Genomic DNA, 19981 nt, shown 5'->3' with positions numbered 1-19981 from the left:
AGCAGCTCATTAATGAACGCTTCTCATGAACTATTATTGTTGATATTCAAACGTTCAGTTACAATTACGGTTAATCAAAAGTTTCATTTCCGTGGGGAAACAGAATAAACAAACAAATATGCATGAAAAACTGTACGTTGTAAAATTATGTAACTAAGAGAGAAGGTACAAAAGTTGCAGAAACGTTTTTTTTTAATTAAGAAACAATTTTTTTTTAAAGAACTAATGAACAACACCCTCCCTCCAACCCCCCACCCCCGCACCAACCCACCCTTCCCTCAAAATCCCCAAAACGTTAGAAGAAGAAGAAATTGAACATTTAAGTTTTAAAGAACAAGTGGCCATTTAAGTAATGATAACAAGTGACCATTTCAGTAACAATAACAAGTGACCATTTCAGTCATGACAACAAGTGACCTTCTCAGTCATGCTAACAAGTGACCATTTCAGGCATGATAACAAGTGACCATTTCAGTCATGACAACAAGTGACCATTTCAGTCATGCTAACAAATGACCATTTCAGAAAGAATGGAAAGTGAACAGTTAAGTAATGATAACAAGTGAACATTTAAGTATTGAATACAAGTGTCCAATTTAGTAATAATAACAAGAGAATAATAAAGTGATAATAACAAGCGAACATTTTAGAAACAAGTGAACTATTGAGAAGCACTCCCCCCCTCCCTACCTGCGGCCATGTTTCCCTCCAGATCCTGTCCCACCCCGTGTTCGCACCCCACCCGCCTGTTTTGGTCTCCGCAGACCGACACCAAGACGTCATGCAGAGTGGGACGGCAAGACTTCCTGCCGTGGTGGAGGTAACGGAGTGGAAGCAGACGCCTCAGGCTCTACTTCCGAGTCAGGAGGAACTGTGTTCTCCGTACTCGCTTGTGTGTTTGGGGTCTCGCTGCGAGTGGACACCACACCTTGGGGTGCAGTGCCGTGTCCAGCCAGCAACGCGTGTCGTTGGGCATTTGTTGCGGCTGTCTGCTCCCGAACGCCTCCAACGTCTCCCGAGCAGTCTGTGACTGCTCAGAAGACCAGCTGGAGAAGCGCGAGCAGAACTCGCTCCAGGTTGTGGAGAACTGGCTCCAATTGGCTGAGAAACCTGCGAACCCCTGGATAAGGTGGCGACCGATCGCGACTGTCTCCCTGCACAGGGAAAGTAAGCTCTCCATCTGGTCCTCCGTGGCAGGCGAGTGCATATCACACTGACCAGACCGCCATGGGGTCGGCGTCTGCAATGTCACGTGCCTTGGCGTCACCACCGGCACACCGCTTGGTCCCGGTGCCTCATCTGTCTCAAAAGAGATAGCCGCAGGTTGTTCCTCCCCCACAAAAAAAATCTCCTGTTCTTCCTCCTCCTCCTCCTCCTCCGCCTCCTCCTCCTCCTCTTCCTCCTCCTCCTCCTGCTCATGCACAACCGCAGCAGGAGTCTACACTGGCTCCTCCTCTGGCTCTTCCTCCTGGGAGTTTCCTGATTGCTCAGTGAATGTGTCCGTTAACTCCAGCAAGACTTAGAAAACATAGAAACATAGAAAATAGGTGCAGGAGCAGGCCATTCGGCCCTTCTAGCCTGCACCGCCATTCAATGAGTTCATGGCTGAACATGCAACTTCAGTACCCCATTCCTGCTTTCTCGCCATACCCCTTGATCCCCCTAGTAGTAAGGACTATATCTAACTCCTTTTTGAATATATTTAGTGAATTGGCCTCAACAACTTTCTGTGGTAGAGAATTCCACAGGTTCACCACTCTCTGGGTGAAGAAATTCCTCCTCATCTCGGTCCTAAATGGCTTCCCCCTTATCCTTAGACTGTGTCCCCTGGTTCTGGACTTCCCCAACATTGGGAACATTCTTCCTGCATTTAACCTATCTAACCCCGTCAGAATTTTAAACGTTTCTATGAGGTCCCCTCTCATTCTTCTGAACTCCAGTGAATACAAGCCCAGTTGATCCAGTCTTTCTTGATAGGTCAGTCCTGCCATCCCGGGAATCAGTCTGGTGAACCTTCGCTGCACTCCCTCAATAGCAAGAATGTCCTTCCTCAGGTTAGGAGACCAAAACTGTACACAATACTCCAGGTGTGGCCTCACCAAGGCCCTGTACAATTGTAGCAACTCCTCCCTGCCCTTGTACTCAAATCCCCTCGCTATGAAGGCCAACATGCCATTTGCTTTCTTAACCGCCTGCTGTACCTGCATGCCAACCTTCAATGACTGATGTACCATGACACCCAGGTCTCTTTGCACCTGCCCTTTTCCTAATCTATCACCATTCAGATAATAGTCTGTCTCTCTGTTTTTACCACCAAAGTGGATAACCTCACATTTATCCACATTATACTTCATCTGCCATGCATTTGCCCACTCACCTAACCTATCCAAGTCGCTCTGCAGCCTCATAGAATCCTCCTTGCCACCCAACTTTGAAAGACAACTGGAAGTTATAAACAACGTTTAACAAAGAAAATCAATTCATCTCAATTTTTCAAGAACTCAAAACATTACCATTAGCCCATATACACAAGCGCTCACCAGGCCTAACATGACCTCATTTGAAGGTCAATATTACATCTCAATAGTGTAACTCAAATATATATCAAATGAAAGTATCATTGCATAGGATTACCTGCGTAACAAATATTTTCTATTGACTCACACGTTACAAAATGCACAGTTCTCATTACTCACGTGATTCTAGGGTGGGTTCGGCCACACCATGGGTTGTCACCGAACGGCTTTCTGGCCCCACCAAGGGCACTGCAAGCTCCTCGTAGGTGGTGAGCGACTGCAGCATGGCACAGCCCCCGCCCGTCCTGCATTGCTCCCGCTGGTTGATGGATATCTTCTTCTGTAATAGATAAGGTAACATTGCACGGCATAAGCAGATAGATTTGGCAATAAACATTTAGGACTGACAGATTTATAATTTCAATTACAAGTTTGCACTACATTGCATAGGAATAAGATAGTTCATACTGTAACATTCAAATTTATGTTGGGGTGCATAAATGTAATCATAATTTAATCCTAATTTAGTTACTTAGTCATGCTTAAAGATTACAAAATAACATTGCAGATTCTAATTAGATTTTCCATACAACATTAAATAATAAATATGGATGATTTCAAATTTAAATTTCAACAGCCACCAGTAGACTGTTTCATCTTTTGCGGCACTGGTCCGGTATCCGAGCTTCATTAGATGCCGACATGGCCATGTCGACAATCTCTGCGCAAATCCTCCGGGTTGGAGGTTTCCCGTGCCCACCCCGTGTCATATCCTCCCACCTCGCACCTCGCGCTGACACTGTTCACTAGGGCTTCATTGGCCTCCTCGCTGAAGGGTTTGGCCCTTCACTTTCCTGCAGCTCCCTCCATTCTTTAAATTTATCTGATTTAAGAGTTGTTCAAAATACCTGCTTCCTTTCTCCTCTCTCTCGCTCTCTCTCCCAGACCCACACAGAGCTTCTCAGCATGTGTGAAGACCCTTGACCTCTCAAAACGCGGGAAGGAGCAACAACCTGAAAAAAAAGTCAACCTGCACATGCGCAATGATGCTTTGCTAGGGAAGCTTTTTTTTTCATTCACTTCCGTTTTCTTTGGGCGATCGTGAGATCACCGAGAAATCACATCGCCCATTTGACATCACTGGGCTAAGGCTGAGTGGAAAATCACAAAAAGAAATGGACCTTGAGCCGGCGATCAGCATGGGCGATACATCCCGCATTGCTGGAACAAGGCCCATTTTCTTCGGCCTTAGCCACCAAGTGGAAAGTCTAGCCCATAGTCTCAGAATAAGGGGCCGCCCATTTAAAACTGAGATGACGAGAACTTTCTTCTCTCAGAGGATTGTAAATCTATGGAATTATCTGCCCCAGAGAGCTGTGGAGGCTGGATCATTGAATATATTTAAAGAGGAGATAGACAGATTTTTGAGCGATAAGGAATTAAAGGGTTATGGGGAACGGGCAGGAAAGTGGAGCTGAGTCCATGATCAGATCAGCCATGATCTTATTGAATGACGGAGCAAGCTTGATGGGCCAAATGGCCTATTCCTGCTCCTATTCTGTATGTATTTATGTACTTAATTATGTAAATGGAGAATTTGTTTACCCCACATCTTTGCGTTTAGACATTTTAAATTTCAAGCTAGCGGTGGCCTTGGCAAGCAATTCTTTTTTGTCTTTTGGCACTTTTTGGCAAACAATAAGTACACTATAATGCCGTGCAGCAGTTCTTTAAGAACAGCAGCTTTATTGGATCTCTTCTCCCGCATCCCCCTGCCACCCCCTTCACCCCCCGCCCCCCCCCCCCACCTCTTTACTGATTGTAAGGTTCTCTGCTTTAATTTATTTTTGGATAAGAAGCCAATTGGATTGTAAAATTGCAAGTATTATGCCATTATATGTGAATGGAGGAGGGAGATTATAAGTTAGTACAGACCCATCAGTTTAATATCAATTATGGGGAAGTTACTGCAATCTATCATCAGGATGTGATTAAGCACTTGGGAAAGTATTGATTGATCAAAGAGATTTAGCGTGGATTTGTGAAGGTAAGGTCATGTGCCACTAATCTGGTTGAATTTTCTGAGGTGATCGCTAGCATGATGGATAGGGGAGTATTGTCTTTTGGACTTCCAGAAGCCATTTGATAAGAGACTTACAGGTACAACGTCCCGAATCCAGCAACCTTGGGACCAAGGCCATGCCAGTTTATGTATTTTTCCGGATATCGGGTCAGACATTAAAACAGCGTGAGTCGGGGCGGGTCGGGGTCAAGGGTCATTTGGCAAGGCTCAGACCGATCACTGGACTACTCGATCTGAAATGCGCTTTTGTAAAAAAATGCCCGGTTTTCGGACAATTCCGGTCTTCGGAATGCCGAATTCAGGATGTTGTTACCTTTATTAGCAAAAATGAGTGCACACGGAACTGGACATAATCCTGTGACAACAACAACTTGTAGTTACATAGTGCCTTTATTGTAGTAAATTGTCTCAAGTTGCTTCACAGGAGCGTTAACAAACAAAATTTAACACCGAGTCACATCAAGAGATATTGGGGCAGATAAAGTAAGTTTTAAGTAGCTTTTAATGAATTAAAGCAAGAAAGTGAGGTCGGGGGCGGAGAGGTTTAGGGATCGAATTCCAAAGCTTAGGGCCTTGGCAGCTGAAGGCATGGCCACCAATAGTGGAGCAGTTAAAATCGGGGATGCTCAAGAAGCCAGAATTGGAGGAGTGAAGCTACCTCGGAGGGTTTTAGAGCCAGAAGAGGTTACCGAGATAGGGAAGGGAAAGGCCTTGGAGGGATTTGAAACAGGGATGCAATTTTTAAAATCGAGGCGTGGTTTAACCGGGAGCCAATGTAGGTCAGCGAGCACAGGAGGGACTTGGTGCAAGTTAGGACATGGTCAGCAGAGGTTTAGATGATCTCAAGTAGACTTTGATCCCACATCCTTTTGACTTAGAGGCAAGTGTGAAACCCACTGAGCCACGGCTGAAACAAGGATACTTTAACATTGGCAGTCACCCATTTCAAATAAATTGCACACCACTGGTGATAAAATAACTCCAATTGGGCAATTTAAGGCTGGCATTTTTACCTGCAGATCTGCTGGGAGCGGGATGGCGGTAAACAATGGGAAACCTAGAAGTCCGGGTTTCCTCGCACACAGAGGAAGATTTAATTCCACAGCGTGCGTCTGATGACATTGGCAAATTCCCCACCCAGAAGTCAGCCGGATTGACAGGCGTTGCTCCCGGTCAAGTGGGGAGACACCGGAGGAGAGTTGGCAGGACCAGGTCGCTCTGATCCCGGACCCCAGGGGGTTCCAATCCGGGGGGGTGGAGGTTTGTGTTGGTGGGAGAGCTTGGGAGAGCTAGAATTCCCGAGGCCCGGGAACACCGGCTGGCTACGATTAAACCAGGTTAAATCAGAGGCTTCCAGCCTCATTATCATATGTAAAGTAAGACCCATCTCGAGGGAGCGGGTTGGTTGACCGCCCCTTGCCCCGTCGGAAGTGGGCAGTTTGGAGCCGGCTTCCTGACATGCTTCCAATATTTCCCCATTTAACCTCCGCCCCACCGCCCCCCCCCACTGAACCCGTACCCACTCCCACCCACTCACCTATGTTAAAATTCCACCCACCCACTTCATTATTCAGAGAGGTTGGCTTTTCCAAAAAAACCTTTTGAAAGCTCGAGTCCAGGTGACAGAACAATACGGAAACGTTTCAGAAAGTGACTGCAAAGTGATTTCAGCAGCTCAACAATGCACAATGAGCAGTATACCTGTCGCCCTGCAGGAAGGGCCCAGCATTTTGTATTGGAGTGCGAGCTGAATCTGACTGATCGTCTCACACCAGCTGCAGTGTTAAGCCAACTTTTTAAGCTTTACAATTAAATTTACAATTAAATAGGTAGTCTTATATATTTGACCATAAAACTCCTTACAGCCTTACTGGTTCTACTAGTGCTCTGAATAGAATAATGTATTTCGCATCATAATCATATTGGACAGCAACAATATCACTGCGCTGAAATATATATTCTCTCTTTTCTCTCAATCTCTTGTCCTTTCCCCCTGTATAAATGTTGATTCATTTGGAAGCAGCCTCAATTATTTGCAAGAATTCAAGCTGCACCGGAAGAATAGACAGAAAAAACAAACTGACTTGTATTTACATGGCACCTCTCATAACCTCAGAACATCCCAAAGTGTTTCACAACTAATGAAATACAGGCAACTCTCGATTATCGGGGTCCCTTGGAGATTGGGCTATTCTGGGTAAACGATGAGTCTACATTTTAAAGTTAAAATTTTAATGAATAAATACAATTGTGACGGCGAGATTACATTTATAAGTTAAAACTTTAATGAATCAATACGGTCAGCTACAAACAGGAACAAAAGATGGACATTACCAGCATGCATGTACAGGCTCTGTGCCTGGAACCCAGTGCCGGCCCTGCCCCCATTCCCAACGTCAGCCGCGGCCGCGAGAGACAGCAGCTGCAGCAGCATGCACACACACTTTCAGAAGGCTTTCGACAAGGTCCCACACAAGAGATTAATGTGCAAAGTTAAAGCACATGGGATTGGGGGTCGTGTGCTGACGTGGATTGAGAACTGGTTGGCAGACAGGAAGCAAAGAGTAGGAGTAAATGGGGACTTTTCAGAATGGCAGGCAGTGACTAGTGGGGTACCGCAAGGTTCTGTGCTGGGGCCCCAGCTGTTTACATTGTACATTAATGATTTAGACGAGGAGATTAAATGTAGTATCTCCAAATTTGCGGATGACACTAAGTTGGGTGGCAGTGTGAGCTGCGAGGAGGATGCTATGAGGCTGCAGAGTGACTTGGATAGGTTAGGTGAGTGGGCAAATGCATGGCAGATGAAGTATAATGTGGATAAATGTGAGGTTATCCACTTTGGTGGTAAAAACAGAGAGACAGACTATTATCTGAATGGTGACAGATTAGGAAAAGGGCAGGTGCAACGAGACTTGGGTGTCATGTTACATCAGTCATTGAAGGTTGGCATGCAGGTACAGCAGGCGGTTAAGAAAGCAAATGGCATGTTGGCCTTCATAGTGAGGGGATTTGAGTACAGGGGCAGGGAGGTGTTACTACAGTTGTACAGGGCCTTGGTGAGGCCACACCTGGAGTATTATGTACAGTTTTGGTGTCCTATCTTGAGGAAGGACATTCTTGCTATTGAGGGAGTGCAGCGAAGGTTCACCAGACTAATTCCCGGGACTGACATATCAAGAAAGACTGGGTCAACTGGGATTGTATTCACTGGAGTTCAGAAGAATGAGAGGGGATCTCATAGAAACGTTTAAAATTCTGATAGTTTTCGACAGGTTAGATGCAGGAAGAATGTTCCCAATGTTGGAGAAGTCCAGAACGAGGGGTCACAGTCTAAGGATAAGGGGTAAGCCATTTAGGACCGAGATGAGGAGAATCTTCTTCACCCAGAGAGTGGTGAACCTGTGGAACTCTCTACCACAGAAAGTAGTTGAGGCGAATTCACTAAATATATTCAAAAGGGAGTTAGATGAAGTCCTTACTACTCGGGGGATCAAGGGGTATGGCGAGAAAGCAGGAATGGGGTACTGAAGTGCATGTTCAGCCATGAACTCATTGAATGGCGGTGCAGGCTCGAAGGGCCGAATGGCCTACTCCTGCACCTATTTTCTATGTTTCTATACCAGCAAAGCAAGGGCAGAGGGAGGGTGATTTTTATGGTGAGTGTGAGAGAGAGAGAGAGTGTGTGAGAGAGAGAATGTGTGAGTGTGAGATGGAGAGAGAGAGAGAGAGAGAGAGAGAGTGTGTGAGAGAGAGAATGAGCAGATACAAATGAGCACAGTGTTTGGAAGGCGATTTTTCCAAATTATTTGGAGCTGTCTTTTTACTTGTTAGCTGCAGAATTTTAAATCGCGTTACAACGGTTTTCCGTTGGATCCGTGTAGTTAACTGTACTTTATAAAGTGTAGTCACTGTAATGTAGGAAACGCGATAGCAAATCTGCACACAGCAAGCTCCCACCATCAGCAATGAGACATTGGGCCTGAAATCACGCTCCCCACAGGCAGGTATGAAGTGCGCATGTGCCCATTGGGGGTCTCCACAGGTTCTGGGTTTAGGTATGCGAATCACATGCGCCTGCACTCGGCACTTGCGTCTGTCAAAAAATCTCTTGACAGATCGCACGCACGTGAAGGAAAAGGACCTCCATGGGCAGAGAGTTGGGCTATTTGCTCAACTCCTACCCAGCAACTGTGGTTCAAATTCTTACGCTGGTAAAAGCAGGCGTAAGGCCTACTTTTACCAGCGTAAGAATTTTTAAGAAATAGACAAATAAAATGTTATCACTCATTTACACGTTGAAAACCCTGTTCATTAAGGTAAGTTTATTTTTAGCCCTATTAAAACATATTACTAAATATCAAAAAACATTGAAAAATATCAAAACATAATTTTTTGTGTAAAATATTTAATTAAATTGCATTTTAATTACTACAAGTATGAATAGGGATCCTCCGACTCTGACAGGTTGGGCAGGCCCACAAGATCCCAGAAATCCGTACAAAACCGGTATGATCCTGGAATACATAGGCCCCTGCGCTGGCCTTCACGTAGAGCCCCAGGACCGCAAGTCGCTAACCTACGGGACCACCAGGAACTTTCGTAGAAATTACTGCGGTCGGAGGCATCCACCCTTGGGAAAGCTCTGAGGGCAATTTCTGGGCCAATCTGTTTATTTTTTTTTAAGTGATGTTGATTGAGGGATAGTTATTGGTCAGAGCTGAATGTCCAGCGAACAGTGACCGTTTTCGATGATATATCGCAGAAGAGAAAGTGTTCATGTTGTATGTTTTCTCCGTTCATAATACATCACTTCACGAAAAATAGCCGACAGAGCAAAATATAAAAGAAAATGAACAAGACCAAACTATCACCAAGAGGCAGCCTGATCAAACTTTCACAAAACAAAGACAAAAAAATAACCCATTCAAGATTGCCCTCAAAATGTGCTTCACTACATTTACATGCATAAACCAAATAAATCGCTGATCCAAACACAGTTAGCGTAGGATGTTTGGTTTGTTTCTATTGTCAGTTAGCCACCAGGGATAGAGCTCAAAGAACTCACTTGTATATTTCATATGGAGAAGTACAGAAAGATATTGAATGTATGTCTGCATCAGCAGATTTTCCGTTATCAAATTCAGGCGAGAAGGACAACATCAGTTAATCAATCAGTTTGCATTGCAATAGTTACAATACTGATAAATACAGTGGCCCAGAAATTGATCCACGCCAGTTTGGCCACATGAGCTCAGCATAAGAACATAAGAAATAGGAGCAGGACTAGGCTAAACCGCCCCTCGAGCCTGCTCCGCCACTTAATAAGATCATGGCTGATCTGATCATGGACTCAGGTCCACTTCCCTGCCCGCTCCCCATAACCCCTTATCCACTTATCAGTTAAGAAACTGTCTATCTCTGTCTTAAATTAATTCAATGACGCAGTTTCCATAGCTCTCTGAGGCAGCAAATTCCACAGATTTACAACCCTCTGAGAAAAGAAATTCCTCCTCATCTCAGTTTTAAATGGGTGGCCCCTTATTCTAACATTAAGCCCTCTAGTTCGAGTCTCCCCCATCAGTGGAAACATCCTCTCTGCATCCACCTTGTCAAGCCCCCTCATAATTTTATACATTTCGATAAGATCACTTCTCATTCTTCTGAATTCCAATGAGTAGAGGCCCAACCTACTCAACCTTTCCTCATAAGTCAATCCCCTCATCTCCGGAATCAACCTAGTGAACCTTCTCTGAACTGCCTCCAAAGCAAGTATATCCTTTCTTAAATATGGAAAACAAAACTGCACACAGTATTCTAAGTGTGGCCTCACCAATACCCCGTATAACTGTAGCAAGACTCCCTGCGTTTATACTTCATCCCTTTTGTAATAAAGGCCAAGATTCCATTAGCCTTCCTGATCACTTGCTGTACCTGCATACTAAACTTTTATGTACCCCCAGGTCCCGCTGTACAGCGGCACTTTGCAATTTTTCTCCATTTAAGTAATAACTTGCTCTTCGATTTTTTTCTGCCAAAATGCATAACCTCACACTTTCCAACATTATATTCCTTCTGCCAAATTTTTGCCCACTCACTTACCCTCCTCACAATGTTTTTCCTCCCATTTTTGTATCGTCAGCAAACTTGGCTACGTTACACTCAGTCACTTCATCCAAGTCGTTAATATAGATTGTAAATAGTTGGGGTCCCAGCACTGATCCCTGCGGCACCCCACTAGTTACTGATAGCCAACCTGAGAATGAATCAATTATCCCGACTCTCTGTTTTCTGTTAGTTAGCCAATCCTCTAACCATGTTAATATATTACCCCCAACCCCATTTACTTTTATCTTGTGCAGTAACCTTTTATGTGGCACCTTGTCAAATGCCTTCTGGAAGTCCAAATACATCACATCCACTAGTGTCCCTTTATTCACCCTGTTCGTTACATCCTCAAAGAATTCCAGCAAATTTGTCAAACATGACTTCCCCTTCATAAATCCATGTTGACTATGCCTGACTGAATAATGTTCTGCAAATGTCCTGCTGCTGCTTCTTTAATAATAGACTCCAACATTTTCCCAACCACAGATGTTAGGCTAACTGGCCTATAGTATCCTTCTTTTTGTCTGCCTCCTTTTTTAAATAGGGGTGTTACATTTGCAGTTTTCCAATCTGCTGGAACCTCTCCAGAATCCAGGGAATTTTGGTAAATTAACACCAATGCACCCAGTATCCCTGCCGCTACTTCTCTTAAGCCCCAAGGATGCAAGCCATCAGATCCAGGGGATTTATCTGGCTTTTGTCCCATTATCTTACTGAGTATCACCTCCTTAGTGATTGTGATTGTATTAAGTTCCTCCCTCCCTATAGCTCCTGACTATCCACTGTTGGGATATTGTTAGTGTCCTCTACCGTAAAGACTGATACAAAATATTTGTTCAGAGTTTCTGCCATTTCCATGTTCCCCATCATTAATTCTCCAGTCTCGTCCTCTAAGGGACTACCATTTACTTTAACCACTCTTTTGCTTTTTATGGGCTCAATTTTTGCTGACCCCGTTTTTCAGCGTTGCATTGCTTATGTACGTTCGGAGATGTGCCGGAAAAATTTTTGCAACTTTGGCCGCTATCTGGCCTCTTCACTGCAGTCACACAGCATGGCCAGTCGACTCGGGTGGTGGAGCCTGCGTTCTGTGCTGGAAAATGTGCCGGGGCGTCTGCACACGCGCAGTGGAGAATGGTGATGGTCGCGCATGCGAACCCACAAGTGGCCAAACAGTGAAGGAGTCAAGATTTTGAGATGTGAGAGCTGGGCCTCAAAGAATCAAGGAAGCTGGAATTGACACATGGGAACTTGACCTTGATCAATGTAGATTTCAACCATGGAATTTATTTCAGTGTGTGTGCGTGTGTGTGTATGTGTGTGTGCGTGGGTAGATTGGAGAAAGAAGAAAAATGAACATCATACAAGCTTTACACTCCCAGTACCTCTGTCTGCTTTCAACTTTGCAAAGCAGAATCAGCTCTAATGTGTCTTTGTTGTTACTTTGTTTCCTGGAGAGTTTTGTAAAAACCTGGGATGTCTTTTTAATGCATTGCATTACTCCGCTCAGCTGAGACTGCTTGTTGGCTGGACTTGAAGAAGACGGTTTTCTTATATAAGACAGTTTGTGGCATCATTCTGTCAGACTAATTCTAACCTCCAAACTGAACAGTAGTTGAGTGCTTCGCTCTGTGCGTTAACTGTTCCTTTTTCAGCCTCTCCGTTGATTTGCAGCCTCTCTGTTGCATCCCGATGCGGCCAGTTCAGTCGCTCCTAGCCTCCCAGCCTTTCCGTTAATTTGCAGCCTCTCCGTTGTATCCCGATGCCGGCCAGTTCTCTCCCTCCCACCCCTAGCGCAGTCCGAGTGGCCTCCCAGTGGGTTGTCCTGCCCGTAGCCCAGGCCAAGTGGCCTCCTGCACCGGCCCGTTGCCCTCCCGGGCCGAGTGTAGAAAGGTGAATTACAGTTTTATGATGACGGTAGGACTTCAAATTGTTATTTCTTACAGAATTGTTAGTAGTTTTTGTTTGCAAACATTGCTAAGGGTAAGGCTTGGTTGGTTCAGGTCCAGGTCCAGGTCCTCTCCGCATCCCGCCCTTATCCCAGGCCAACTGGCCTCTGATATACCTACCTGTGCCGATTACTTTAACTCTCCGCAAGTGTTTTCTCAAGTGGCCACATATGCTGGCCTAAGTAGAAATGGAGTAACTATTAGCTGGCCAAAGTTGCCTAAATGGGCAGAAATGGCGTAGGTGGCTGGTAACGCCCCCTTTAGAGAAAAGAAAAATACCCCCCAAAAAACATAACTGAGTTACGCTGGTGGAAATTGATTGGGGAAACTGGGGATTTTTAAGTTACGCCAGAAAAAGCAGCCTACTCCAAAAAAAATGGAGCAACTCCTGGCCAAAATTGAGCCCCACATAGCTATAGAAACTCTTACTATCTGTTTTTATATTTCGTGCTAGCTTACTTTCATAGTCTATCTTCCACCATTCCTGTGCTGGAACGGGTATGATATGTCCTTACTATACAGTATAAATGCACACGAGGCCCCATACTTGAGAGAAGGTCACTCTGTGACCAGTTACCTTTATTACCAAGGCCTCAAGTGATAAAGGTGGGTGGAGCTTCCCCTTTTATACCTCAAAGTCCAGGTTAGGAGTGTCTCCCACAAGTTCACCCCCTTGTGTTCAATGTTCTCAAGGTATACAACTTAGGTCAGCTTACACATGGGTTACAATGATAGTTGAATACATGACATCACCTCCCCCCCAAAGTCTTATTGGGATCACAGGTTAAGTTTCTCTGGTGATTTACGCTCTCTTGGAGAGCATCTGAGTTGGGGCTCCGGTTGTTGGGCGCTGGCCTGAGTGTCTGCTGTTTGCAGTGCCTGTCCACAGTGACTGGGCTCTCCTCCACTTGGTTCCGGTGTTCGGTCACCTGTGGTGGAGTAAACTCTACATCGTGTTCTTCCTCTGCTTCTTCTATGGGGTTGCTGAACCTCCTTTTAGTTTGGTCCATGTGTTTGCGGCAGATTTGTCCATTAGTAAGTTTAACTACCAAAACCCTATTCCCCTCTTTAGCAATCACAGTGCATGCAAGCCATTTGGGCCCTGCAGCGTAATTAAGTACAAAAACAGGGTCATTGACATCAAGACATCACGCCCTCGCATTTCTGTCATGGTAGTCACAATTTCAACAATTTCTTTCATAGTAGGGTGTATAAGGGATAACCTGGTTTTGAGTGTCCTTTTCATTAGCAGCTCTGTGGGCGGAACCCCTGTGAGCAAGTGTGGTCGGGATCTATTGGCCAACAGGAGACGTGATAAGCGGCTTTGTAGGGAACCCATTTGGATTCTGAGCATCCCCTGTTTGATTATTTGCACTGCTCATTCCGTCTGGCCGTTTGAGGCCGGCTTGAATGGTGCCATTCTGACATGATTGATTCCATTGCCTGCCATGAAGTCCTGGAATTCAGTGCTTGTGAAGCATGGGCCATTGTCGCTGACCAAGACATCTGGTAGACCATGGGCGGCGAACATTGCCCGTAGACTTTCTACCGTGGCAGAGAATGTGCTTGAATTTAAGATGGCTCACTCAATCCATTTGGAGTAGGCGTCTACTACAACCAAAACATTTTTCCCATGAAAGCACCTGCATAGTCCACATGGATGCGTGACCATGGCTTTGTGGGCCAGGACCAGGGGCAAAGGGGGGCTTCTCTGGGTGCGTTGCCCAGCTGAGCACATGTGTTGCACCTGCGAACACAAAGTTCCAGGTCTGCATCTATCCCTGGCCATCAAACGTGTGACCTGGCAATTGCCTTCATCATGACAATGTCCGGGTGCTCATTGTGAAGTTCTCTGATAATCACCTCTCTGCCCATCTGGGGCATGACTACTCGGTTTCCCCACAGTAGGCAATCGGCCTGAATCGAGAGTTCATCCTTGCGCCTATGAAACGGTTGCCCCCTCAGTGGTGGCTAGTGGGAGCCTGCTGAGTGCATCAGCGCAGTTTTCAGTGCCCGGTCTGTGCCGAATTGTGTAGTCATAGGCGGCTAACGTGAGTGCCCACCTCTGTATGAGGGCTGATGCATTTGGATTTATGGCCTTGCTGTCGGCCAAAAGGGAGGTTAGGGATTTGTGATCTGTCTCCAGCTCAAATTTCCTGCCAAACAGGTATTGGTGCATTTTATTACTGCATATACACATGCTAGCGCTTCCTTTTCTACCATCCTGCAGCCCCTTTCTGCCTGGGACAGACTTCTGTAGGCATAAGCTATCGGCTGTAACTGACCATTGGCATTCACATGCTGCAACACACACCCGACCCCATAGGACTAGGCATCACACGTTAAAACAAGTTTCTTACATGAGTCATATAACGTTAACAGTTGTTGGAGCATAACAAATTGCGTGCTCAATCTATGTTTTTCTAAAAGCCCTTTCCTGGCTGTCCCGCCAGACCCAATCGCGACCTTGGCCTAGGAGTACATGTAATGACTCCAACAGCGTGCTCAATTTGGGAAGAAATTTACCAAAATAGTTCAGGAGCCCCAGGAACGAACACAACTCCATCGTGTTACGGGGTCTGGATCGCTTCCATTTTGGACTCAGTAGGTCTGATCCCGTCTGCTGCTACCCTCCTCCCCAGGAATTCTACCTCTGGAGCTGAGAAGACGCACTTCGCCTTTTTCAGTCGCAGCCCTACCCGGTCCAATCTGCGGAGCACCTCCTCCAGGTTGTGGAGGTGTTCTTCAGTATCGCGACCCGCGATGATGATGTCATCTTGAAAAACCACCGTCCTTGGAATCGACTTGAGGAGACTTACCATGTTTCGTTGAAAGATCACGGCGGCCGAACATATCCCGAACGGACATCTGTTATACTCAAACAACTCCTTGTGTGTCGTGATGGTGGTCAGCTTCTTCGACTCACTCGCCAGCTCCTGGGTCATGTAAGCTGAGGGTCAGGTCCAATTTCGAAAAAAGTTTGCCACCGGATAGCGTCGCAAAGAGGTCCTCGGCTCATGGTAGCCGGTACTGGTCTTCGAGTGACACCCGATTGATGGTGGCCTTGTAATCGTCACATATCCTGACCGACCCATCCGCCTTGAGCATCGGCACGATCGGGCTCGCCAAGTCACTGAATTCGACTGGCGAGATGATGCCTTCCTTCAGCAGGCGGTCCAATTCGCATTCTATCTTTTCCCGCATCACGTACGGCACTGCTCTGGCCTCGTGGTGTACTGGCCTGGCATCCGGGTTTATGTGAATCACTACCTTGGCCCCCATGAAAGTGCCGATGCCGATTTAAATAGTGAGTCAAATTAGTCCAGGACCTGTGAGCATGATACTCGCTCCACAGAAGAAATTGCATTGACATCGCCCCATTTCCAGTTGATAACAGCAAGCCAACTCCTCCCCAGTAGTGCAGGACCGTCTCCCGGGACAATCCAGAGTGGCAACCTGTTCTCCGAACCTTTGTGGGTCACGACTACCATGGCACTGCCTAGCACCGGAATGATCTCCTTTGTATATGTCCGTAGCTGTGCGTCAATTGGCAATAATTTTGGCCTCCTGGCCGTGGACACCCACAACCTTTCTAACTGTTTGATATTCATCAGCGTCTGGCTGGCCCCCGTGTCTAGCTCCATTAATACTGGGATGCCATTGAGGAGCACTTGCATCATTATCGCTGGCATCCTGGTATATGAACTGTATATGTGCTCCACATGAACACGCTAAACTTCAGCTTCCAGCGATTTCCCCCAGTGTCCATTTGCCCTTGTCGGGCTTACATCGGGCCTGTCCTCCTCGTACATCTACCTGGCTGCAGGCTTCCTGCACATATGCGCCAAGTGACCGATAACGTTGCAGTTTCGCAGGTATATTGCTAATACCTGCAAGCTCTGGCTGGGTGTTTACCTCCACACCTCCAGCATGAGCTGGAGGCCCCATTGTTGGAAACCAAAGGTCCATTACCTGATGATCGTCTCTGACTGTCTCTGTAACTGTCCTTAAGCGCACCATTAACAGGTGTTGATGGCCCCATTACTGGCCGCATTGTCCATTGCTCTGGCATGAATTGCCGTTCAGCTAGCCATTGTCTCTGTTGAATTCCCCCTTTGAGTTCGACTACATGCTGGGGCATGTCTGATTGCCCTTGTCTGCCTAGAGAACTATGTGCCGCGTTAACAATGTTGACTCCCTGGTCATTTGCTGCATTTGAGCCAAGATTTTTGTCATACATCATTCTGGTCTCTTCCTCCCCTGAGATAAATGTCTGGGCTATCAGAGCCGCCGCTTCCAAGGTCAAGTCTTTGGTCTCAATCAGTTTCCTGAAAACCCCAGCATGCCCGAACCTCAATAAAAAAGTCTCGCAGCATCTCGGCTCTGCATGCATCTGTGAACTTACATAGGCTCGCCAGTCGTGGGAGCTCTGCCACGAAGTCTGAAACGCTTTGCACTTCTCGCCGCCGGTGCGTGTAAAACGGTGTCTCGCCATGTGCATGCTGCTCACCGGTTTAAGGTGTTCCCCAATCAACTTACTGAGCTCTTCCAACGTCTTGTCTGCCGGCTTCTCTGGCGCTAGAAGGTCCTTCATCAGGGAGTACGTCCTGGATCCACAAACTGTCAGGAGATGAGCCCTGCGTTTGTTGGCCGAATCCTGTCCCAACCATTCCTTAGTGACAAAACTTTGCTGTAGTCTCTCAATAAAGTCGTCTCAATCATCACCAACACAGTACCTCTCTTCTGTGCTGCTAGTGGCCATGCTCGTGCGGTTTAAATCCCAGTTTCTCATCACCAATGATATGTCCTTGTGGTCAAAGTTCTCAAGGTGTACAACTTAGGTCAGCTTATACATGCGTTACAATGATAGTTGAATACATGACAGGGTAGTCCCAAGGCTCACCCGATATTGGGCCCCGAGCACGAGACCAAGGAGCTGCAGACACCTGCTGTGTGACCCTAGACAGCTTGCCAACAAAAAGGATGGCAAAGGCCTTTGAGTAGTTCCTGTGGTGGAGGGGTGGGGAAGCAATCGGGAGGTTGGGGAGTCAGTGATTGATAAAAGGAGGGGGGGTGGGGGAAAGCGATCAGTAATGGCGGAGGTGGCAGTGATTGGTCAAGTGAGGGGGTGATCGAGAGGGATGGTGAGTCAGCGATTGGTTAAGGAGGGGGAAAAGATCGGCAGAGGGAGGGGGCAGAGATCGGCAGAGGGAGGGGGGGAGCAGTGATTGAGTAGAAAGAGGGAGGCAGCAATAGTTAGAGGGAATGGAACAGAAACCATCAAAGGCAGGGGATAGTGAATGGGAAGAGAGCAGGAGACAGTAATCAGCAGATAGAGGGGTCAACAAGTAGAGAGAGGGGGCGATGGAGGAGAGCTGAAAGGGGAACAGCAATGGTGTTTGGCACTTCAGTGGAGCTGGGAGGAGCAATCTTGCACTTCCTGGAACCGCATTCAGGCAAGTATTTAAAAGAAAATCTTTCCTTATCGATTTGTAAAGACCGCTAGTTTGACCTGATGTTCACGAGGTTGAATCCTGGGAAGAGAGGGTTGTCCTATGAGGAGAGATTGTGTAGAATGGGTCTAAACTCTCAGTAGTTTCGAGGGTTGAGAGGTGATCTCATTGAAAGTTTCTGAGGGGGATTGAAAGGGTAGATGCTCTGAGGTTGTTTCCTTTGGATAGAGAATCTATAACAATGGGGGTACCGCCTCAGGATATGGGGTCAAGCCATTTAAGACTGAGAGGGTTGTGAATCTTTCAAATTCTCTTCCCCAGTGGGCTGTGGATGTTGAGTCCTTGAGTATATTCAAGGCTGAGATAAATAGATTTTTGGGCTCTAAGGGAATCAAGGCATATGGAGATCAGGCAGGGAAGTGGGGTTGATGTTGAAGATCAGCCTTGATCTTATTGAATGGCGCAACAGGCTCGAGGGCCCGTATGGACTATTCCTGCTCCTAATTCTTATGTTCTTAATGACCATATTTTCCTGAACTCATCCGGCCTGAAAGCATTTACGTTCAGAACAGCTCAACTTTACAAACGGAGCCACCATCAGGCATAAGGAATCTTATTTGCATATTCAAATATGCATATGCCTCTATTCCTGCCTTGATGAGTAATGAGTGCACATGTTCTGCGTACCCACGATTTTGGATGGTTACATGCCATCAAGTTTCTAGGCCAGAGTTCTCTAACTTCCAAAGAGCACCAGTGTGAAACGTTCTACTTCCCACACGAGCCATAGGATAAAAATAGAAAAATAGATAATTTAAATGAAGAGTTGTCAGCATGATTTCAAAAGGGAAGTTCATGCCTGTCCAATCTTCTGGAATTCTTTGAAGAAGTAACTTAGAGTAGACAAGGGTAATTTAGTAGATGTAATATCCTTAGATTTACAAAAAGACCATCAATAAGGTAATGCATAGTAGACACATGGCTGAAGCCAGGGTGTGTGAAGTAACGGAACAACTAGCAGAATGGATAGCTAGCTGGCTACAAAAACAGATCACAGAGAGTTGGGGTTAAAGGTAATTAATCCGAAGGGTGGAAGATGGAAAATTAGCACCAGGCGCTAATATTTTTTAACTTTTAAAAAGATTCAGGGTTTGTGCTCCAGGAAGGAAGTGGAGCTCGAAATCCAGCGTTTCACTTCCTGTCTGGAGAGCAACAGGCAGCAGGCGGGCCAGTAGGTGTGCAGCGCTGCCACATTGGAAGGCTCCCTCCCTCCCTTAAATTGCTGCAGAACTTACCGGGTCCCTGACGGCCGCCTCTATCGGGGCCCAATCAGCCTGAAGCACTGCAGCAGAGTGCCGCGCTAATCGATCGGGAGCGATGGCGAAGGAAAAAAGAAAAAGACTTTTGAAAATTATTTTCACCTCTCTCGGCCACCTTGCCTTTAAACATCGCCCTCCGCACATCCCGCCCCCCCCCCCCTCGCCGAAGCGCCCAATGAATGCCTCCTGCAGCTTCCGGTGTTTTCACCGGCAGATGCTGCAGTGGGCGAAACTGAAGTTGGGGTTTGGGGCGCTACCAAGGCGATGCGCACGGCGTTGATGTCACGATCTCCGGGTGAAGGCGGGAATATGGCGGGATTCGATCTTCTTGCCGCACCCGGTCGGTAAGTGCTTAGTGTCCCGTTGTCGCACCCCCCCCCCGGAGGCCATAATGGAAGGCGCTAAGGAGACCAATTTCCCGGCTTATGAGTCTAAATGGGGTAGAGGAGCAAAGCAATCTCGGGGTACAGATTCACAAATCACTAAAAATAGCAATGTAGTTTAACTAGACCATCAAAATGCAAACAAATCTTCGAATTTTTTGAGGATGTAA

The 19981-nt window shown here is 46.5% G+C and overlaps 1 protein-coding gene across 1 annotated transcript in view; it reads left to right on the top strand.

Annotated features, from left to right (window-relative positions):
• The window catches only part of LOC139253715 (contactin-associated protein-like 5), a 1602302-nt gene that overhangs the window by 1084029 nt on the left and 498292 nt on the right, over window positions 1-19981 (top strand). The window lies entirely within an intron of this gene.

The sequence above is a fragment of the Pristiophorus japonicus genome, chromosome 3, assembly GCF_044704955.1.
Source record: "Pristiophorus japonicus isolate sPriJap1 chromosome 3, sPriJap1.hap1, whole genome shotgun sequence".
NCBI lineage: Eukaryota > Metazoa > Chordata > Chondrichthyes > Pristiophoridae > Pristiophorus > Pristiophorus japonicus.
The sequence above is the reverse complement of the archived record's forward strand: the minus strand, read 5'-3'. Positions and strand labels throughout refer to the sequence as shown.